The 24,364-nt window shown below is 44.3% G+C and overlaps 1 long non-coding RNA gene across 1 annotated transcript; it reads right to left on the reverse strand.

The window, feature by feature from the left end:
• Nucleotides 1-1,685: 1,685 nt before the first annotated feature.
• LOC141414755 (uncharacterized) lies at nucleotides 1,686-22,928 on the reverse strand. Its single transcript, XR_012439590.1, has 4 exons — nucleotides 22,666-22,928; nucleotides 9,905-9,964; nucleotides 2,316-2,493; nucleotides 1,686-1,953 (listed from the first exon to the last, which is right to left on the reverse strand). It is a non-coding gene; the product is annotated as an uncharacterized lncRNA (long non-coding RNA).
• Nucleotides 22,929-24,364: the final 1,436 nt, after the last annotated feature.

The raw sequence follows: 24,364 nt of genomic DNA on the forward strand, positions 1-24,364 counted from the left end.
CTATAAGTCATCTTACAGATCTGTGACATCCCTTAGAGTCCTGAATTACCCTGGGGGCTACTCTTGGTTTCTGCTCAAAAACTTTTCACCTGTGTTTCTTTGTTTAAATGCCTCAAGAACCTGCCCAGAAGGGACATTGTCTGGAAGAGAGGGACAAGCCTCAGGCTCTCCCCAGAGACATGGCCAGCTCTGATGAGAGGTACAGGACACAGAGTATTAACAACATTCCTCTGGGGTCTAGATTGTAATAAATGCCCCTGTCATTTGTTTACTGACACTAGACAGTGATGAACGTTCAGATAAATGAAGTTGGCGCCTGTAAGATTTATGATATACTTCTATGCTTAGTAATGTTTAATCAGGAAGTTAGCATATTAAGGTGTAAAATCCTTTACAAGCATACACAAACAGAGGTGCCCTCAGTGCTTTGGCGAGCTCAGGAGCCAAATGCCACCTCAGCCTCTCTGGAGCCCCAAAGGGAACAGCAAAGGAACAGCACACAGCCTGTGAACAGCATTAGCAAACATCAGGTTCGTTTTTTCCCTTTCTATTTGCTTTTTTTTCTCTTTAAGTTTCTCATTTTGGATAGACAAAATGATAAAAGAACATAGAACACAGTCTTGCCTTGGACCCATCAAGAGGGAAGGATTAAGGCAAGGTAAATTAGGGTCAGCAAAGGTGGTGGAGTTTAGTGTGTTTGGACAAGGCCAGGGAGCACGTGGGGGAAGCAGCGTGAGGCATCCCACCTGGAGGAGGAGGCAAGGCTCCAGCCCCCGTGCCATAAGCCTGGCTCCACGAAGTCTAGCCAACATCTGGGATGGATATCAGGAGACACAGGCGGCCTCGCTGGCGCGCCGGCTACCTTTGTACTTTTCGTTGCAAATTGAAAAGCAAAACAGACATCAAGGATATATTTATATAACTGTCTTCAAGTTGCATTTTTACTCCCATCTGCTGCACATGATAAGTTTCAAGTGTTTTCTAATAAAAAAAAAAAAAAAAAAAAAAAAAACCAGAGGGCAGGCAGAGTGGAAGGAAGCATGGGTGTGCGCGAGTGTGCCTGAATGCATGCTCCTTATTTGGTGCGGAGAGGGATCTTGGTCGTGCTTCATTTAAAGCAGAAGTTAAACATGCAGTGTCAGAAGGCGCCATTGTTTGAAGATGTTCTGATATTTTGCACGTCATGTTTATTCAAAAATTTGCATCGGAGCACATTTTAAAAAAAAAGTGACTATCTTTCTTAAGTCCTTCAACCCCTTGCTTTGGTGAAGAAAGTTAGGGAGAGAAAAAAGCACATATTTTTGTTGTTAAGTCTTTGGAGAGAAGAGAAATGTGGAGGCGTGAGATGGCAGAGTGAGATATTTAGGGAAAAAATACAGCACAAGATAGAAATACATCAGGCAGATCCAAGATAATTTAGGTTTGTCTACGTTTAGGTAAGTATGTGAATCCAGATGTGAGACTATCGGTTATTCATGAACAAAGCTGGAACCACCTTCAACCAACTTTACTGAAGAGTCGAACAGCAATCCTGTTAAGCCAGATTGAGACAAGCCTTTGTCTTTTATTTTTCAGTTAATAGGTAAAGAGATGAAAGAACTAAGATACCAGATCTGTAGTTTTTCTTTTACCACTAGGCCATGTTTCAGCCTGAAAAGCAAAAAATGAATTATAGGACAACCACCCAGATGATGTAGGATTTAATAAAACAAGGCAAGCATTAGTTCTACACATCTGAATGCATGAGGGAAAAGTGAGGTCTCCATGGCTCAGTGAGCTGAATAGTTTTCTCTTTGTCACTTTGAGGACAGTCTGTGTCAAATACTATCAGAGGCGAGGCAGAGTATCCAGGTCATCTTTTGATTGCTTGCTCCCAAATCTGTTTTTCTTTTGACAATTTTCTCTTTGTCCAAAGGCTGATGCACAAACGCCATGGAGGTCCACATTCACCTGCTGGGCAGAAAGCCAGCAGAAATAAGCACTTTAGTTATCAAAAGTCAGCTGACTACAGCCCCAGGATGCTGTGGGAAGAGTAAAACCTTGAAACAAGACGGACACGAGGCCAAACCTGGGCTCCACCACTCGCTGTCCTGCAACCTTGGGCAAGTTACGTAAGCTTTGTGAACATCAATTACCTCACCTGGAAAATGAACGAAGTGATAAGTTTCCCGCAAGGTAGTTAGAAGAAGTGACAGGTTAATATTTGTCCCTGCTCATCCCAGTGTGTGCTTTCAGCCTCAGCGCCTTCTTCACAGAAGAATTGCATACAATTGACATATCACCCCCGATAAGTCCATGTGCTATCGTGATCTTACCTGCTATGTGCCTGACACTGGGACAGACGATTCTCATTAGACTGCAGCACATTCTCTTCTGGAAATAGGTGAGGGGTACCTGGGCTTCTGGGGTCCTTCAGGAAACATTCCTCTTCCTCCACATCTTGTCATTTTTACCTTCTTATGGCAGAGACCTGCCAGGGACTGAAGGTGGCACCTAGAGTAATGACAAGAGTTTGCAGGATTAACATGCATCTTATCACCTGGCACAAAGTGCTTTCGTGTGGGGACTGTGCTCTGAAGGTCACATGTCATTCTTTTTCTAAAATAACGCACGCATTAAGTAGGAACCTGTAAGAAAATCCCTTTGAGATAGAGTGTGGAGTTCTATACCCACTGTCCTCATTGTAAAGAGAGAGAAAACACCCAGACCATAAAACACAACTGTCTTGTCATGCTTGTCTTTCTCTTCAATGTAACACCACCAGCATAAAGAAGCCCAGGCCTTCACAGGGTTAATTAGAGCCCTGGTCACTCTGGACCCCAGTTCTTTGCATCTGTCACTCAAAAGCCCAGAAACCAGCACTGGTCAGAGGCACTGGGCAGATGAGAGCACATAGGACGTCACTCAGATCTTTCCGTGGAGACTACGCAGAGCCTCCTGCGGGAGCCTGTTCATTTCCGAGCATCTTCTTTAAGTAGAAGAGAGCTAACTGGTAAAGATGGAGGGCAAACTGGGCGTGGTGGTGCACATCTGTAATCTCATCAGCAGAAAGGCACAGGTGAGAGGATCATGAATTTGATGACAGCCTGGGTGACACAGCGAGGCCCTATCTCAAAAGAAAGAGAGGCAGAGACAGAAAGAGAGAGATGCAGAGAGGGAGAGGCAGAGAGACAGAGATGGAGAGAGACAGAGAGAAAGAGACAGAGAGAGAGAGAGAGAGAGAGAGAGGGAAGAAAGAGAGAGAGAGAGCAAACAGCTTATCCCAGTGCCAGGGATGGAAGCAAATCCTCTGCCCAAACTGCCCTGCTGTGCACAAAGATGCCTCTGCCTCCTCTTCTGTGTGACGGGGCCACGGCAGCACCCAGCTCAGGGACTTGTAAGGATGAAGGGAGATAAAGCATGTGAGGCACTGGCACAGTGCCTGCCCCTGAGGGATGACTCAGAAACCATGAATCGCCATGTGACTATCATGGGTGCCATGCAGTGCCTGCTGCAAGAATGTGGAGGCAGAGGCCAAGGCCCACAGCCAGGAGAGGCTGCCCCAGTGCTTCTCAGCTCGCTTCAGAAGCACACACGGATCAACACCCAGGCTCTCCCACAACCATGATGATGTTCAATGATTCTGGATAACATTTAAGAAGCTAACTTTGTTTTATGAGAACAAAAATGATTAATAAATAGGTGAAACCAGTAATTCTTAGGATTCTGAAATTTAGAAAAAATGATGTCTATAAAAAGTATGTATATATTTTATAGCAAAATTAAAATGTATTAAATATATTTACATGTATACACTGTTAGATAAAATTTATAGGAGACCATTGGTTTGAAGGAACTCCTGCACTAGGCTCAACAGACAGAACCAATTTGGAGTGACTCTCGTGGAGTTCCAGCCACCAAGCCACTGATCTGACCTTCCAAGCATCAAGAGAGAGAGATTGGCCAAATCCTCCAATAGGCCAGTTTAAGCTCCCTGGTAGTACTGTCCCCTCCATTTTCATCTTTGTAAGGAAAGTAAGTTTGCGATATCAGGTCTGCTTTATGTTCTCTATTTCCTCTTCCTGTCTACAAAGCCAACCCCCTCTGCCCTGCTCATCAGAACCAGGACTCCTCCCAGCTTTCAGATAAGCTGTTACCCAGTTCTAGAACTGCAAACAAAATCCAGTTAGTATCTTTAAGTTAGTTGTAATTTTCTCTTTTGGCATATCTCTCTCTCTCTCTCTCTCTCTCTCTCTCTCTCACGCATCTCTCTCTCTCTCTCTTTCTCTCTCTCTCTCTCACACACACACACACACACACACACACACACACACACACACATTTCCCATTATCAGACCTGGGTCTTAGTATATTTTCTGGTGTTTTTTTAGCTGTGGAAGGTTACAGTTACCTCAAACTTTATAACTTAAAAAAATATTTGTCCCCCTATGGTTCAGCAAACACATTAGTGTCTGGCCATGAACTTTGGTTGTTTCTCACTGACAAAATTTCCAGTTTTGCTCAATGTCCAAAAGAACATTGGGAAGAGTTTGGACTCTTAGCTCAACCATGTTTGTCCAAAGAGGTCAGTATCAAGCCTAAAAGACTTTTTGATCCAGAAAAGAGCAGTCATGTCTTCGGTCATTCTGAGATAGTCATGGAAAATTACAACACAGATGTCAGTATTAGATCTCTCTTCTGTTGCCCAATGCTCCACAAAGCTAGAGAACAAAACCAGATGGTGGAAAAGGAAAAGGCTCATGTGATCAATGAAGAAAGAGGCAATGCTGTAGTTGCGTCCTGCCAAAGGCAGCAGTGCCCAGCAGCTGAAGATCTAGCAACTGAAGGAAAGTGCCCAGCACTGGGCTGGACAGCAAGGCCGGAGTCTGCCTGAGCTCTGCCTTCTCCCACTCCTGGACTGTTAGCTTCACCTCCCTCTGCCTCAGTCTCTTCACCTGTAAAGTCAGAACAAAAACAGTTGCTCTTTAGTAGTGTTGCTGGGAAGATTAAATGTTTAGGACAGTGTCTGGCACAAAGTATATTTAATACACTCTGCAAATAATAAAAAGACTGAAAGGAATTGTTTCCATCACTTACAATGTGAAGACGGAAAACATGTAGTAGCATAAAAATGGCTGGGAGGGACTGTGAGGGGAGCTGGGGGAACTACTTAATGGGTATTGGGGGGTTCCTTTGGGGTGTTTTGGAGCTAGGTAGAAGTGGTTTTTGTGTAACACTGTGAGTGTAGTAAATGACATTGAGTTATACAATTTTAAAATGGCCAAAAGCTAGTGTGAAGTTATGTGAATTTTGAATTTTACCTCAATTATTTTCAGAAGAAGGAAGGAAGGTGTTATAGCTATAGGCCAATGGAAAAAAGAGGAATCCCAGCACTCAAGGATGACCCTAAACTGGTCTTCAGTTCCAAGTGTGGCCTGGCCATCACTGGGTGTCCCTCTGCCTGTGACAGCTATTGTTGGCCCAGATCTTGCCAGACCAACTCAAGACTTCTTCGCCGCAACTCCTCCGGGACCCTCAGATTATAAACAATCAATTAGAGAAAAGAGGCTCCCGGACCTGACTCCCCAGCTATAAGGGAAGACTTGTGCACCAAAACAAGTGGCCGTTTGAGGACCCCTTGAAAAGCAAAGCCTTTGGGATAGAATTCCTGAGGGTTCTTTCCTCTAGTGAGGTCCTGTTCCTCTTCATATTCCAATTAAATAATCCTGGAGGGGATGGGCACATTCCAGCTGTTATTAGAAGACAGACAGAAGAGCTGTTACCGGCTCTGGCTCCAAAAAGCAGCAGAAGCAGCCCCTGCCCATCCCTCTCTCCCACCTTCATCCTTTTCTCCAGTCATCAGGGGGTACAGCAGAGGCTCCTGCATCTGGAAGCAAGAGGGGAGCCCACAGGTCTGGGACTACAGCATGCATCCAACAGGCTAGCCTGAGCTTACAAGTGTGTGTTACAGTTCTGAGCCACAGCTGAGCCTTTGAAGCAGCATGTGCTTCCACCTGGTTTCCCAGAATCACTCACCTCAGGGAGCAATGCAGAGCAGGCTCCTGCCCAGGCTCCTCCGGCTAGCCCCAGCCAAGCATGAGAGGCAGACAGACATCCTTAGAACCCTCACCGTCACTAAAGCAGCTTCCTTTGTAAACTTTGTCCAAAATGTCTCCCTCTATTTTGGTACTGTTTTCCAAAATCACTTTTGGTTTTATCATACTCATTCATTCAGTCAGTATTTACCAAGGCGTTCATCACTAGCATGCAGGAGTATGAGGATGAATTAAAAGTGGTCATTGACCAGTTTGGGAGGGGCAGGAGCTGTGTGGGAAGTGAAATATGCATTACAAGGTGACAATTGCCATTCTGGAGCTGCCCAGGCCACAGAGAGAGCTGCCTCCTGAGCCTTAATACTTGAGAGAAAGAAGGGAGAGAGACAGAACAGGAATTTCCTAAAGGGATTTCCAAAATTAAGTGAATTGAAAAAGATGCATTTTAAGAGATTTAAATTATTGTCCCATTGCCAAATCATACTCGCTCTGTACGTGGGTGTGCGTGTGCGTGTACACGGTATTGGGATAGAACCCAGGGCCTTGGACATGCTAAGCTCCATCCCTGGCCGTTGGTCATTTTGAGACAAGGTCTCACTATATAGCTTGAACTCTTTATGTAGCACAGGTTGGCCTCAAACTTACAGTCCTCCTGTTTCTGCCTCCTGACTGCTGGGATTGCAGGAATGAGCCTCCATACTCAGCTTTGTATTCATTTTTGAAGGGAGCTTAAATACTCATGGAAGAAAATTAAGAGTATGAAAGAGAGTAGAAAGAAGAAAGGAGGGGAAAAAATATGAAGAAAATAATTTGTGGGTTTGTTCTAATATATACAGAGGTGTCACCAAGCAGACACAGGACAGAATTGCCTTGTTACAAATTTAAGTAAGGTAAAAAGTGACAGAAAAACTAACTTTTGGAATTCAACCATCTAGTTCCAGTTAAGGGCAAGACACTCAGCTTGTATGTGTGTTTATAAATGGATTTGACTTTAACTCATAATGATCTCCTTCCAAAACACTGTCCTATTTTGATAATGCATAAGGTTTTAGAAAAGCAACAAAGCCACCAGAATGACAAAGAGTCTAACAATGAAGACACTATAAGGTAAATGAGAGGATGGAGATGTTTAGGTTGAGGAGAAGAAAATGCAGAGCTGGCTCAACAGCTGTCCACTAACGTCAAACAGAAACTGCTTAATGAGCACCTAGTGCTCCCCATGAAGACACACGATGGGACTTCTTCTTGAAAGACTAAGCTTTATGTTCACCCAAAGGAAATCAGAAAGAAGTTGGGAGCCACCTCCCAACTAGGAGAAGCACGTTCAACTCTGAACTCTGCAAATTGGACAGTCATTCTAACAGGAAATGGTATAGCCTCAAATCTCATCAGAACTATAAGGTAAGAAGCAAGCTCTATTTTCAGATGATGAGCTGATGTCTATAAGGAGCCAGGATTGTTTCAGATAGGTATGGAGTTAGCCCCATCTAGGACACATGGAAAGACCTCCAAGATATATCACAAAAATTCCTTTAAGGTCTGGAAATCCTTAAAATGCATCAACTAGGTTAAGAGCCTGTCTTGCCTCCATCTCCACATTTCAACTGACCCATAGCTCAATCAGAAATCTCCCTCCTGCCATCCATAGACCTTGCAGATAAAGATTCCAACCTCAGTCAAAATGCCATATGGACTGGACCATGGAAAAAGTTCTTACTTCAGAAGAACAATTGTCTGCTGCAGAACAAAGTAATGCCATTCCTGCGAAATCTATAAACTCAAAACAGGGACGCAGAACTAGAGGTTGCCAATAACTTTAAGTTCATTTATCTATATTTGGCAAAAATTGTGCTGCAGCTGGAGATGAAACGCTGAGCTAGATAACTGCAGAGACGTGAGCTCCAAAACAGCAATTACTAAGCCGCGCTGCCTCATGTAAGAGTTCACTTTTATTTATTATATTTAAAGCAACGCTCTAACTCCATACAGTACAGACAGCATCGTCTACTTGGGCAAGAGCTACTCCTGAGAGTGTCTCCACCTTGTAATTTGTCCACAAAGGTGTTTTAAGGGAGGCAATAGGTCTCTCTTGTGGCTACATTAGCACAGCTTCCATGGAAGACTTGTCACCAAATGCACCTCTCTTTTGTCCATAATTGGAAGAAACTATTTTCATTTTCAACTCAAACTTGGCTTATCACATACTGTGCACAACTCTGATGATGCCTTCTCTCTTTTTTTTTATCAGTGGAGATATTGATAATTATAATTGGCAAGCTGAAGAAGAGGACTATAAATATCTCATCAGCTGCCACCAAGTGGAGAACTGGGGGGAGAAAAAGAGGTGGAAACTATGCCTCTGAAGGGCTGCTGGAGGAAGATGTATCCTCACAGCCATTGTCTCTCCAGCCAACATCTGTTTCTTATAGTGGGTGATGATTTTCATAGAATCACAGAAATTAGATAGAAAAGACCTATTAGGTCATCCAACACAGCTCTCTGCCAGTAAAGGAGGACTCTCCACAAAGAAGACTATCTCTTTGTTCTCTGCAAAGCTGCAACACTCACAAATGGCTTCCCAACTGGAGATGGCTGTAAGTGGACTCCAGAGATAAAGGAGTTGAAGCATTATCAAAAACCTACCTACTAAAAACCTACATAAAAGACAATCGTCTTTTATGTGTTTACAAGACATGGAAGGCAGAATGTCAGTAATTTGCAGAGCCTAGAACAAATTCCACCAGGAACGTTCAAACCCAATTCAGAGGAAATTCAGATTTAAAAAGAAAAAGAGGAATAAAGGGCTGGCCGGGCAGTTATTGAAGTTATTTTGTAATCCAGTTCTAAAATTCTTTCCAAAAGTTGAATTCCCTGGGACTTGATACACTTTTTCGTGTGTGTGACCATCAGTTTTCCTAAATGATGACAGGCTAGTTCATCTTTTGACTAAATTAATTTCTGTTTCTGAAGAAAGTTTGTATCACATGGGTTTATACTGCCTTTGCTCTCTGGATATTTGCCTGACGTTCATATCCTACCCCTTATCTTGGTCCAGTCACACCAGAAGAGACACAGCTGCTTTGTGTAGAGTTGGTGTCTCTCTCTGATTTATGTTCTTTTCTTTGGTGGAGTTTTTAACTTGAGAAAATCTCCAGTGTTTGGCCTATAACTTATGTTTCTTAATCAGTAGGAACCAGACCTTATTTTTCTTCTATCGCTATCCCCTCTTGTGTTAGATGATGACTCACCTAACCACCTTTACAGGTAGCCATGCCAGTCTGCCCCATCACATGTGGCTGGGTAGATGCCAACTCAAAATTTGGTTTAGCTTTGCCTAAAAGCAGTTCTTCTGAATCAAGTGAAGAACACAAGTCATTTGGGGTGCAAATTATCAATCTCACTTCTTCTACTCACTGTCAACATCTTATGGATGATTGAGTCATACGAGGGTCTGAAATATTGTATGACACATATTTGATCTTTCCAAAGGAAAAACCACCATGTCATCTTTTGCTTGAAAATATGATGATAAGCCAAGGATTGTTGGTAATGTTACTTGCTGTTACTAATGTCACCAAAAGATAATATATTTTATGGTGACAGCCAAAGACAGTTAAGTGCTCTTATTCTACTTATATTATTCTATATAATGGTCATAGTTACTCTACAATCAATGGTGTTTGAGCATCCATTATACCCAGAGTGCTGAGCTGGAAGTACGCACAGGAATTTGAGTGTGACACAGACTCTGTCTCTGAGAAGTTCATAGAACGATGAGAGAGACAGAGAAAAGTACCCAGACTATCCGCTGAGTTTAGAAAGCCAAGTTCAAGAGAAGCACAGAGGAAGGAGGACGGAACAGTTAGTCTTACCTTCTAGGAATTTGCTTATCAGCATGGGTTTTCAGTGATGTGTCTTTGGGGAAAAATGTCCTGTAAAATGAAGATAAATGAATATTGATAAAATTATGCTAGCTTCCAATTAGTGATTATATAACTGAAACCAAAAGAGCCGGTTATGGTGTCAGAAATGTGTTCCTATTAGTCTTAAGTCAGGACTTACCTTCAACCAGACACTAGGGTCTGTTCCGTCACATGTCATCTGAGTCACCTTGGCCAAGTCATTCATTCATCCTAATGTATTTTTGTAGTAACCATGTAAGCCAGTCACTTAATATCCATGAGCACCAATTTCTATAAAACATGCATGAACGTATCTATTTTGTTGTGAGGACAAATAACCCAATATGTCTGACCTGTGAAGACCTATTATGCTGAGTGATTATCTACCAAATCTGCAATCTCAACTGGTTTCTTAATTACTTATGCATGACCATGCATTGCTGAAGACATTAAATGTGTGTCTTTCTAAGCCTCTTTTTCCATCATTGTCAGTCATTTTTTCATTCCCTTCACAGTTATTTAGCATGTACCTACTGTGTGCTGACACCGGACAGAGTATTTCCAGTAATAATATGAAGAGTCTCTGCACTGAGTTCTATTTACAAAGAGCTTAATTTTAGCAGAGGTGCTTGTAATTATCTTCTTGATACTTTGGATTGGTTACCTGTCTTATTCTGCTAAATTTCTTATAGAAAATCAGTGAGAATAAGCCATGTGGTCCCTATATGGGCATTGATATAAACATGTTTTCTCTTCTCATCTGTGCAGAAACCTGCTGCCAGTGCCGTGCTAGGAGTAGGCTGGGCTCTTTTAGAGTAGCCTTGACACCATACACCCAACCCATATGGAAGGAGCAATGTGCTTGCTGCTTCTGGAAGACTTAAGGGATTTGCCATCCCAAATCAATGCTGGGACCTGGGAGACCATGCACGGCAGGTCCTACATTTCAGGCTGGTGTTATCTTTTCTCTCTGCAGAAAATGCCCTCAAGAACTGTGGTGCATGCCCTGGCAACGTTTGTGCTTTTCATTTCCAACTTCTTTGGCTTGCAAGTTGTGCTTCCTGCTATTTCCTCATCCTTGATTTCCAGAGTGGAAATCTCAACTCACTTCTTTTTTACTGGGAAATTATTGCAAAGATCTGGTCTCAGTGGATAGTCCCCAGAACTGAACTCTGGATGAGGTTTTAGACATCCCATCTTCCCATCCCAGGGAATGAGACTGGAAACTGAGCCATTTTGTCAGTGACTTTCTTTGCTTACTGTTCTCTTTTCTTTCCATGACATATTTCTCATATTTATGCTATTTTCTAACCAATTTTGAGTTCCTAAAGACAAAAAACCACGTGCAATCAACCTTCTAACATCCTTTTAACCTCAGAAGCTATCACAGATCTGGAAAATGCCCACTCAATGGTTTTGCATTGATCCAGCTGCCCTCCTACTACTTCGTAGGTGCTGGTGAGCTGGGAATAACTCAGCCATCAGAGAACCATATTGACAATCTTGAAATGTCCAGTACCATTTTCAGATCAACAACGAAAACCAGCCATGAACAAATGTATATCTATTTCCCAGCTTGAAATAGATGCAATTCCAGAAGATGTGCATTTCTCTGGTTCTTAACTATAAAGATTTGCCAATCTCTACCTAATGAACCCTCTACTTGGTAATTCTGGATAACCTGCTCAACACCTCAAAGCCTCAGTTCCTTCTTCTCTAAAATGAGATGGGTCAGTGTCCCAGGGTCCTTTCAGATCCAAAATTCTTTTGTTGTATTTGTTTCAATGATCCCTAAAAACATTTGACTGATTGGAGAAGATGAGCTGAAAAGCAAGCTTACAGTTTCTTTCCAGAAAAAGTCCTAAAAATTTATTTTCAGCAAGGGACCATACTAAGTGCTAGGACCTCTAAGAGGAAGCATAATAATACTTTGTCAGCAAGCAACTGGAGCTCCTTCTCTGGATGGTGTCACAAAATCATCTTCCAATTCAGTAAAAGATATGGGCAACAGCAGAGGTGGCTCTTCAGCAATTGCACTACTGCTGTCTGGCGAGCAAAGCCAAGTGTGCGTAATTGCATAAGGAGTTCATTTTGGATGAACGTTGCTGAGATTTAGATGGGTGGGTCTCCCTTCCCTCACCTAATGCTGCTTCCGTCCCCACTCCCAGTACACAAACACCCTCTCCATCACACCAAACCTCGTGATGCTTCCTCTTTGTGGGTCAGGGGTATTATTTGAGCTGTTCACAGTGCCTGGAAGGCTTTTGTCCTCTACTTTCCCTGGGAACTACTGCTGATCCCCCCTACCACCACCTCCACGCCCATCATCCACAGTCTCTCAACTGCCTTCCTCAGCTTTGACTGTGCTGCTCCTTCCCTTTGTGGTGTCCCCACAGCCCAGCCAAAACATCCTTTGCAGCCAGCCACATGTCAATAGTCATTCTTCCAGTGGTGAATCCCCTCCCTCGCCTCTGGGTTTCCCTAGAACAGTGCCCCCCCCCCAGCTCATTACCCAGCCTCTGTGCCAGCCTTAGTACAGACAGCAAGTACACCTGCTGAGAAAGCCTTTGCTCCTCACCAGTGCCACAGCCAAATGTTACCAATCTATCGGTTGCCTTTTCCCCGGTAATCCCATTGTTGAATAAGAAAATCTCCCTGTGCAAAGCCAGTCTCACATTTAGGATACTGACATCACCTTAAGGCGACCCCTCTTACAATACTAGAAGGAAATACGTCAGTGTCTTGACCATGAGCAGCACGTGAAGATATCTGACAGAAGCATGCAGGAGGCCAGGGAGATCTCAGTCACCGTTATGATGATGCCTCTTTATCCATCTCTTCTCCGGGGTGCTTTATAATGGACTGTGTCACGCCTGCCCCTCCCATAGGACTGTCCTCTCCTTGAGGGCAAGAAGGGTGACATCCCAATTGTGTCCCTCCAAAGGCCTTACACCCTGCAGAGAGCACATGTACACTTCAAATATGGAGGTGAACATCACTGACCACCGCTCTATGAGCTCCCTAAGTAATGGCTCACTGTGACCTAATAAGGAAGTGAGTGTGGTAGTCAGTCTTCTCCAGAAACAGAGCATATATTTGTGTGGTTATGTGGAAGAGAATGAGAGGAGAGAGAGAGAGAGAGAGAGAGAGAGAGAGAGAGAGAGAGAGAGAGAGAGAGGAACCTTAAGTAATTGGCTCATGTGGCTATAAACACTGCTCATACAGGTCCTGCAGGGCAGGCCCACAGGCTGGAGACCTAAGGATGTCCTGAAGTTGCAGCTGAAGTCCAAAGGAGTCTGGAGGTAGAATCCCCTCTTCCATGGGGGGCTTGGGCTCTTTCTCTAACACCTTCATTGGTTGGACGAGGTCCACCCACACTGGGGAAGGTTATCTGCTTTATTCACAGTCTACTGATCTAAATGTTCATTTCATCTAAAAAACACCTTCATACCAACATCCAGATTGGTGGGTAACCAAATATCTAGGTAGCTTGGCCTAGTCAAGTTCACGGATAAAATTAACCCTTAAAGAGAAATGCTACTTCTACCTTTGTTTTTTAGAGAAGGAAAAGAAAGTACAGATTTTTTAAGTTAGTGTACCCAAGTCATAATTCAGATTTGAAAGGATCAGTCATCTTAAAAGAACTATGTTCTTAAATCCCCAAGCTATGTCACCTTCCCTTGAATTATTGCCTGGTATTCAATATTTTACCAACTGTAATGGGAAACAGTTGAAAATGGACCACGTCTTGCTGACATTGTCAAATGGAGGCCATTATAAGACAAATGTACATTGGTCCAGAAACGCAATTCCAGGAAGCAGAGCCCAAAAGGACAGTTGTATGCTTAATTTGGTTACATGATACCAACCTGAACATCAACCCTAACCAATTCCCCCCACCCTGCATGGTGATGGGAAGGCACTGCTCTTGTGGGATCCTAGGACATCTGTTTGTTTTGATTTGGGGTGTGTGTGTGTGTGTGTGTGTGCGCACGCGAACATGTATGCGTGTGTCTGCATGTATATTTCTTGAGGAATCTGCTTCTGGCTCTTTGAGGGTGCTGGGATGATTTTCTCTTTCACCATCTGTGCTGCTTCCTACTGCATAGGACTGGACGCTAAGAGCCCCTACACCATTCTCAAAAAAGCGTCAAATTTGCAGTGTGGTTAAGAACACTAATTTCAAATCCTGCTTCCATCACTTCTTAGCTAAATACCTTTGGACAAGTTATTTAATCTCTCCCATCTACACAGGGCCAACTGGGATGCCTCCCGGAGACAGTCACCATGGGAACTCAGAAGGATGATGCATGAAGGAAGTGCAGCCCAGCCCCTACAGCAGAGGTGTGCTCAATGGACGTAAGCCATTATTTTGAATGATGATTAAGGTTTTAACTTTAGGCTTCCTTACCAAAAACAATTTGAACAGGAAAAAATACCTAACCAAAGCTAATCCCCTCATTAAGAGTGTGCACATGCCATGTGCAAACGTCCAAATGTTTGCTCTAGAGACGCTTCCTAGCTTCACCCTCCTGGCTGTCCCATGGACAGATTTTCATGACATGCCTTGCCCCAGGTAAGAGCCCCAAAGTGAAGCCTGCCAGGTTTCTTTCCAAACATTCACCTGAAGTGGTCTATTCTTCCAGGAGGAAAGTGTGGCTCCAGCAAGGGTCACAGCCGTGACATCTGCCAGAGTCGGTTACCATTGCCCTCATCCGGGTACAGGCAATTGGACCTCAATTGCCCCACATTTGCTCCAAGGGGGAAACTTGGTAAGTGAGCTTCCACAGGGCACTCACTTGACTCAGTCCCCTGTATGAAATTAAGTGTTTCTGTCTTCAGGACTCTGACATCACTTGAATGTATGAACACTGGCCTGAAGCTTAATACAATTTCAGCCATCATAATTTTCAACTTGTGCTCTGGCCACAGTTCCTCTGCTTAACACAAAACAGTCCTGGACCAGATGAAAGCAATTTTCCCACACAGCACCTTCATGTTATTTTCTAGTCTCTGACTAAAAGACCGCACCTCTCACCTTGCAACTCTCTTAGAACAAGGAATGCACGGCCCTCTCAGGAAATGATGCACATTCCCCAAATCCCCCATAGGCCAAAGGAGGCCTCCCTATTCCTGCCCCACCCTGCACACACAGGAAGTGTGGAAAGGTATCGAGGGCAGAGATGGTCAATTGGGACATGTTGCTGAGGGATGGACCCCAGCATCCAACCAATTTCATCGAGCACAAACTAAACCTAAGAAAACCCAGTTCTGTGCCTGGCTTATTCTGTGTACCAGACAACCCTGTCAGCACTCATGGGTCCTACATTTCTTCGGGGACGCACCATTAATCACTTTAACTGCTGTGGGGATGCATGCCTCCGAAACAGACAAGACATGGGGCTGGACTCCTTGTGTCAGGTCAGTCGAGGCTGCCCTCGAACCTGAGACTATAATTGAAATCTGAATCTTACTTCTGAGGGAACTTGGTAAAAGGGATCCAGAAATGCTTTGTAAACTGAGCTGAAAGATCTGGGGACTGGCCAGACGTGGGAGAGGCCTGTTGGATTCCTGAAACGGAAGGCCTTGTTAAATGGCTGAGTCTCACAAAACGAGGACAGAGGCCCTGGGAAAAGTCAGACCCCTTGGGCCTGATTTGCTATGATAATGAGTTTTAATTTTATCTCACAAGGCAAGAGAAGTCACTGAAATGAGTTCAAGCAAAAGGGTGAGAAGATCAGACCATACAGAGGAAAAGGGGGAGGCCAGAGAAGATGAGGTTCTGTTCAAGCAAACACATGTCCACCCATGTTCACAGCAGCACTACTTACAACAACTGAACTATGAACAGAACTGAAACACCCATTAAAGGATGGATTTTAAAAAAAGGTGGCACAGCCATGCAGGGGAATATTCCTCAGACGTAAGAAGGAACACACTACCAACACAGTTTTGTTTCTTGAGACAGGGTCTTGGTATGTAAAGGAGGCTGGCCTCAAACTCAGGATCCCCCTGCCTCAGCCTCCTGACTACTGGGATTACAGGTGTGCACCACCACCCATGCCTGGCAGAATGTGACTCTATTTCTACGAAGTGTTCAGAGTAGGCAAATTCATAGAGACAGAAAAGTCAGTGGTTGCCAGGGGCTGAGGAGAAAAAAGAATGGGAAGTGACTGTTTGGCATACAGAGACTGTATGGAAGGATGAAAGCTTCTGAAATGATGAGAGGTTTTTATATAACACAGTGAACTAAATGCATCACTGAACCCTACCTCTTATAATAGCTAAAATGGTAAACTTTATGGTTTGTTTACTTTATCAGAATCATAAAAATGAGCACAATCATAAAATCAGTGAGACAATGACAAGTTGGTGGTGCAGTCACACAGGAGGAGCAGAGTTCAGCCTACCTGAGGGCTGGGCCTGGAGGAGTCTGGACCATTGGGCAGACAACCAGGAGACACAACTTGTAAATGGGGTAAATTCAGGAGTTGGGGTTGCAGCATAGGACAGCAGGAAGCTCTGTGACAAGCTGGCCACAGTGTCCAGACATCAGCAATAGGGAGGGTGGCCTTCCTGCAAGAATAGCACACAGCACAGGCTAAGTGGGAACAGAAGGGGGAGTGCCTCCTGATGGACGGAGCCCAACTGCCTAGACACAGACGATTGCTAGGTCAGACCATGTTTCCTGCATCAGATTTTCTAAAAAGTCAAAGATTTGTAAGTGGGATTTCCCAATGTTCCAAGGTAGCAATTCATTCAAAAGCTCTAAAACATACATAGGCCATATCAAGACATCTTACAGGGTCTGCCACATTTTAGCTTCTAACTTAACACGTTCTAAAATTAAAAATGACATTAAACCAGTCCCCCTGCCTTCAAAAGAAGGTTTACAACTAAAATGTGGAAGATGAGCAATGTATTTTTTAATCAAGATAAGTGGCAAACAAGGTATAGCAATCAATGTCAGATGAGTGGGTAGTTGGTGCTGTGTGAGTGCTGAGGGAGGAGAGAAGATTGAGTTGACAGCGTCAAGGAAGCTTCCCAGAGGGGAGGATGGAATACGGCAGAGAGCAAGCACACGGAGAATCACGCAGAACCTCACACACGTGGTATGCAAGAGGGATGCTGCACTGGGCCAGGTGTTCCAGGATTGACCCTAAGCAACAAAGCAAGAGTGAGTGACTGAACCAGGTCAGGCTAGTCTGTGCAGGATCCTAGAGGCCAATCCCATTGCCTGTTTGTTTTCACCTCACTGCTGGGGGTAGAACACCTGCCCCAGGATTATGGAAAAGGCCACACGAGTGTGTGACACCACACTGGACAGATGGGATTCATAGCGGTTTACTAGTCACATGTGCCATGCAGGTCCACAGGGGCCAGCAGCCACATGGGAGGCAGGCTTTATGGTAGCAATAGGGTGGGGGAGCCCTGCTTCCCAGGAAAAGATGTGGTCTGCAGGCTGGCAGGAGGGAAACCTGTTAGGTAGAGTGGGGTGTTTGGTAAGGTGCAGCTGGACAGGCTTTCAGGACACCCACTAGGTCAGGAGACCTTCCCAAGTCACTGGGGTTCTGTGAGGCTCAAAGCTATCAGGGCAGCACTTGATATTTCAAGCCTTCCAATCGCACTCTCAGAACCAGCTTCTAAACCCAAATGCAATGAGGCCACTCCCTGCCTGAGGTACTTCCACTCCAGCAGGTCTTCAGGGAAGCACCCCTCAGTTCAGGCAGTCGGTTGAACTCTGCCATTCTCCTGGCCAGCACCTTCTGCACTGACTGCCTGAGCCAGTTCAGTCCAGCCCTCGGGAGGCCAGGGATCTGTTTTTCTCTTTTCCCCTACTCCATACCTCTCAGCACACTTGACCTTCAGTTGGTTCCCTTGGAAGGTAGAGCTGTTGTGATTGCAACCTCTTGAAGAACACAGAGCTGCAATGTTTGCAGAATCCATTCACACCTCTCACAGCATTTCTTCTACACAGCAATCCTTCAAGTAGACATTACTAACTCCATCTCACAGAGGAGAAAATTGAGTGCAGAGAGGTTAATTACTTGCTTAAGAGCCAACTGTAAACAAACAGCACACCAAAACTTGGAATACATGCCTTGGCCTGCAAGTCCTGTGTTGTTTCCCCAATCCCAATTCCTTTGTCCTAGAAAGATGATCTCCACATCCCCGCCCCAGTTTCACCCCAGTGATCTGAAAGTTCCATCTCCCTTCAGTCAGAGGGACTGAAACAGTGCTTCAAATATTCCTGAAAAGCCATCTCCTGTCTGATAACAGATCTCCAGCATTTGACCATACCTTCTCTAGGTTCTTAATTGGAAAATGTCACAGACTGTTTCCCAGTTGTTTTCTTTGTCAGATCTCCAAGCTAGAAGTAAATCTTCCTGAGTTCAGGGGTCATAAGCGGTTGTGTGCCTGGGCATGTGTGGATAAGGTATGGGGTGTGCTTATGTGCACTCACGTGCACACCGGCCCCTTGAATCCCCACTATGTGTCCTATAGCAAAGCACATCACAGTCCTGTGAAAAAATGCTGTAGCATGGAAAGAAAATTAATATGAACTCACTTGAATTTCACAAATGACACTTCTTCAAGCCACTAAGGCCCTGGGGAAGAGCCAGCTATCCTAACTCGACAATGATGGGTGCCTGTAAGCAAGTCACCACCTTCAGGGAAAGTTAACAAAACATGGCTCTGCCTTAGACTATGATCCTAATCCATCTCAGAGCACCACTGGGATGTGGTGTACAACTGGAAGTCAATCCACACTCGCCCTCAAGTGTTATGACAACCACTCCTACCCCAGTTCTCATGAAGGTGAGGGGGAGTTAGTTCTACCTGCATCCCCCCTGCCTCCAAATGCAGCCATATTTTGAGGAAAGTTAACCCTGCAACATATGAGTTTTGATTCAGCTTTAATCCATGACACCTACCTTCCTTGTACGTAATCACAGCCCCCAGATCCTAATGAGGTCTACGTTGTTGTGGTAATGAATTATCACAGCACTTAACTCCTTCTTCTGACCCTCTTCAGCTTCCTCTAAATACATATTACTTTGCCACTGTACCTTCACTCCCAGGATCCTGTGAGTTCTCTGGGAATAGCTCCCTGGGTCCCCACAGCAGGACATCTTGGCATAGTGGCCCCTCAGTGCCCATCTCTGTGATGGTGACATTCACAAGCTCAGTGGTGCTTTGTCACTCGAAGCCTTCTCCCTCCTGGGACCACAACAATCCCCAGAGAGCAAGTGCCTTCTGCAAGGCATCCATAGAGCTGAAAATCTTGTGGTTACCATGGTTAATATTTCTGACTTGATTGGCACCACCAGTAATTGAACCACAGTCTCTGGAGTACAAAACGCGCTATTCATTAGCTGCTATTGTGTTGGACCATTGCTTCCAACCACATTCTTTTTCTGCTTACAAAAAAAAGAAAAGAAAGAAAGAAAAAGAAAGGCAGAAAGAAAAGGCAGTCATGAATACAAGGCTATGTTGCCGTACGAGATGCTGCAGTTTTGCTTCGAGGGTGAAATTGTTCTGGACGGATTGTAATGTTTTGCCAGCTCTGGCCCCATCAAGAATGGTGAGATGTAAAGTGAGAAATCTTAATTTTGGTGGCACAGTCACACAGAATCAGAGCTGGAAATCAAAACTAGCCGAGTCCCAGTGTTTGTGTCATGAAGGCAACTGCTCATTTGTTTACCATACTGTCACCATGCTCAGAGCCATCTCCAAATCCAAGTCCCCTCTGCATCTATTTATACCCTCACCCTCCGGAAGATTTTGGGACTCTTTTGTGAGCTTGCAGAAGTTTTCATTTGATGAATTAATACAAAAGTGCATCTATTTGTAAAAAAAAAAAAAAAAACCCTTGGATTTTTATCTGTTTTCTATTTTTAATAATTGCGACAAATGTTTTGTTTGTTTTTAAGCCACACAAGTTTCAGTTTTCTTCATTAGAATTCTGCTTTTCCTCTTCTACCCTTTTCTTTCTCACTTACCTCACTCACAGTTCCTGGAGATATCAGACAGTATGTCTGTGCAAACAATGTTTTAAATAACAAAGAAAATGCAGAAATAAGGACAGGTGGGTTTAGAAGTTTTGTTTTGATTTTATTAACATTCCAGAATTCAATCGTAACACTGTTTTGGCTTGCTCCTTTCTGATTCAGTTGACAGAATTTGGAGTACTTCAAAAGTTCACAGTGGCCATCCTTAGACATCACCGGTGCTCTGGGTCACAGCATGACTGCCAAGAAAACAGCCACATTTGAAGGACTAGAACTCCTTTCCAGCCTCCCTTTCCTCGAAATATTTGAGGGGTCATCGATTCTTTCTTCTCTATATTCTGCCTTAGCCTAGTGGGCATTTATCAATTTACCATTTTGCAACTTCCTACAGAGCATTCCTGCCTCCCCATGCAGACCCTACACCTCAGCCTAGAGGTCAGACCCCCACCCTTCTCAGATCTCCTTCTCTGCTGACTTATATTTGTTTCCTGAAAAAGGTTTTGATATTAAAATTCCCCCCAACTCCAAGAGACGGAGTTGAAAAATTCAAAAATCCAATGACCACACTACCCCAAGTCTGTTTTTGACAGCGTGATGTAAGCACATGCAGGGTTGAGCTCTTTGTGCCACCTGCGCTCTGGTTCCTGGAGGCCCCCACTGCCTATGGCCCATGCCCTGGTGATGGTGCCCAGTCCTGACATTGGTTAGTCCTGCCTCCAGCTCTTTGATAGCCTCCCACATTCTGCCTCCTTCCCAGCCCAGCTACCCCTGACTTCCTTCCTTTCCTGTGACAGACAGTGATCTCCAATTTCATGACCTCACACCCCTGCACCTCTCAAGCTGACACACCGCATTAGATGTTTCTGCTTCTTACCTTCATCTTCCTGCACCTAGTCCTGTGTCGAGCATAATGAAGCCACCTGCACTAATTGTCCAGGGACACCTGCAGGACGGTCCCAGATTCTGAGCAGATGTGCAGAGACGGCTATTGATTTCTAGACCCCTGGCCAGCTAACTCTCCTGTCTCACTCCTGAGTGAAGTTCCAGGAGTACACAGGGCTCCTCCACACCAGGCCCACTCCACATCTCTTCTCCCAACACCTCATGACCTAACTCTACCTTAATTTTGACTTCCAAGCCTCTTTCTTTGGGTATCTCTTTTCTAGAAAGCCTTGTTACCAGGGTCATATTACCAGGTCCATCTCAAATGTCACCTCTGAGAACACCTAAATGGAGCGTGAGCAGTCCACAGGTCCTTGGCCCTCCTGCAGCCCTGCTTCTCCTGGTTGTGCCCCTCTCTCTGTACCAAGGTTACGACACACCATTTTGTTTTCCTCCTAAGAATTTTCCTTATATCATACATCTGACCCTCCTGCTCTTCAGTTTCTCAAGCACTCAATTCAAATCTTCAGGGGGAATCTTGGAACCAACATGAAGCAAGTTTGGCTCAAAACAACATCCCTCAGCCCAACACCACTCCCTTGGATGTAAAAAGTAATATGCATCAAATTGTCAAGCATAGATCTGGAAAAGAGTGGAAAAATCCCCTTCTAACAGGAAACGTGCCTTCATTCAAAAATGACAATGAAGGATTTTGAGCCCAATTAGATATTTTGGATAGGTTAGATTCTGAGATCAGTTTTCCTAAGAGTTTAGCAGTGGAAAAGGCCTGGAAAATGTCACAGTAAAAATTCTTTGAGCTCTTTCTGTGTATTCTCTAACTCAACTGTCCACGTGAGCCCCAAAGTGAGCAAAATCCTCCAGTCAGGTGCTCAAAATATTTCCTTTATCAAGGAAAACAGATGTGTAGCTATTATAATTTAACTAACTTCAGCAGATAATCTTAACTCATTAGACTAGATCTTACCAAAGTCCAGATAAACTTTGATTTAAGAAATTATTTAACTATGTGCTAGCTCCAAAATAATACTCTGTGGTAATTCAGGCTGGGGCTCACTCTAGCATCTGCTGATGCGCCAGAGTTATTTTTCCCCCAGTTGACTGCCTTAAGGAATAGGTCAGCTCCCCTATCCAACCCTCCCTACCTAACCCTCCCTACACAACCCTCCCTACACAACCCTCCCCCACCCAACCCTCCCCTTTCAAGGGGTGTTTCAACCACTATATGCTCACTCTGAGCATTTTCAGTATCTCCTAGTAACTTAAGATTTTATTCAAAGTCAAATTTTAATGTAATGCTCATTTTAAAATTAAAACTATATATAAGTAAAATTTATAATGCATAATAAAATGAATTACTAGCTGGGGATTATTTGATCCACTATTCTTTTAGTACAGTTGTCCCTTTATCTGCAGCTCTGCTTTCTGAAGTTTTACTTACTGGAAGTACAGGACAATAAGATGTTTTGAGAGAGAGAGAGAGAGAGAGAGAGAGAGACCACAGTCACATCACTGTTACTAAAGCACATTCTTATAGCTATAACGTGGTATTGTAACTGTTGCTAATCTCTTACTGAGCTTGATCTATAAATAAAACTTTATCAGGAATGTATGTGTAGGAAATCATGGCAAACGCAGGGCTCCTTACTACCCGTGGTTTTAAGCAATCACTGTGGGTGTGGGAACACACGTTCCCCAGTAGATAAAGAGTGTGACAGAGAGTGTGTCATGGTCAGTTTGCACTGTGAGAAAGGAAAGCAACATTGCCTGGGAGCCAGCAGACTGCAGACACTGAGCAAGGCATTTCTCCTTCCTTACCTCGCCCGAGCCTCACCATCACCCGTGGGGTGGGTGTTCTTCTAAAGGAGCACAGGACTCTTGAGGATCTGGGTATCATGCTTGTACCCAAATCTCTGCCAGCTGTGTTTTGGAGGTCTGCATTGCCCAAATATCCTGTGAGAGGCACGGAAGCCAGTAGACCGCTGAGAAGAGGGAGTGGCTGGTGTTTCCTGTTCAAGGGAATCTCAGAGCGCACACCATAAATTATTCTCTACTCAGTGTTCTTTACTCACACTGAGCCTGAGCCAAGTCTCCAGCCTGGTGCCGTGGCAGAGCCCGGTCTCAGAGCCCACCAGACAGTCACAGAGACAGGGCCCCCAGAATCACCACCACATGGGGCTTGCCCTCACCTGCACGGTGCTCTCCACCTGAGGGATAGACAGTACCAGAAGGCCAAGGACCGTATTTGGTTTTTGGTTGTTTTTTATTTTAATAAACACATACTCAGTTTGCAGAAACCAAATGGTACCTAAGTGACTAACCAACAACCTCTCGAGGGCCTCTATTCTTCACACCTCTTTTTTCACAACTATTCTCTCCATAAATCCTTAGAAAGGATTTTTCCACTTTTCCAGAAAGAATAACTGTACACAATTCTAAATAGACAAAGGCCTCTTCTATCTTGACCCTTTCTCATCTGGAGCCCAAGATGGGACCTCCTGGGATCTGATGGCCCTTACAACTCTTTAGCAGCCCTTGCAGAACCCCCAGGGTGCAGCCAGCCTCACCCCACACTAGTGGCCAGAGACCTTCACCTTTCCTTCTCCTTGGCCAATATTCCCAGTACACAAATAGCTGCATTGCAAGAATAGAGTGACAGTCTCTTCCTTGGCTTGACATACCAAACAACTGGCAAAGATGAATTCTCGAGACAGCTTTTTAAAGGCTGTCTGCAAATGCACCAAGATTAAATGTGTGTCCTTGGCCTGGTGGAGTTGGTGTGTCTTGCAAAGAACAGCCCCAAGGCCAAAAATGTGGCAGCTTGAACTAAGCACCACCAGGAGGTCTAGACAGCAAGTGTCCTAACTTCAGAAGCACAGGCCATCAGAGAAGTCACAAGTGCTTCTTTGTGCTCTATTGTGCACACAAGTGAGTGAGATGTATTTATGAATTCAAGACAGCTTAGTCATTCTTTAAAATCAGCATTAAAAATCCAAAGCAGAAATCTTCACATAGTTTCTCCTTATAAGTTACAAGGTTTCCTGTAATGATGTGAATGAAATAGAATTTACAAAGTGAGAATGGTTCCACTGGGCTCAATTAGAAGACGATGACACTCTGGTTGTCGTTCAATAGCCTTCATACACAGACACAGCCTTCCTCCACTTTTGGGTTTCTGGTTCCAAGAATTCTTGTTGGTAACTACTGCTGTGTCCATTAGACTGCAGGCACGGCTGCTTTCTCTGCCTACATTCACTTCTAGCTATGTTATGGGTGCGATTTTTAAAAAGACCCAGTGAGCTAGGAGAACGGTTTCCTTCCCACACTGTGCTGTGGCAGTAGTACATCTGCTAACTCTTTCCAGCTTTGGGTGGGAGTGGGTGAACACAATGCTTATTGCTGGCCAGATTCTGTGGACTTTTTTTTAGCATAGCAAATTGATCTAACACATATCTTCTGGTCGTTGCCCAATGTTTCTGGAGGTAGAAAGTGCAAAGGGAATTTTCACATGAAAAAA

This window comes from Castor canadensis, chromosome 12 (assembly GCF_047511655.1).
Source record: "Castor canadensis chromosome 12, mCasCan1.hap1v2, whole genome shotgun sequence".
In the NCBI taxonomy this organism is placed as follows: Eukaryota; Metazoa; Chordata; class Mammalia; order Rodentia; family Castoridae; genus Castor; species Castor canadensis.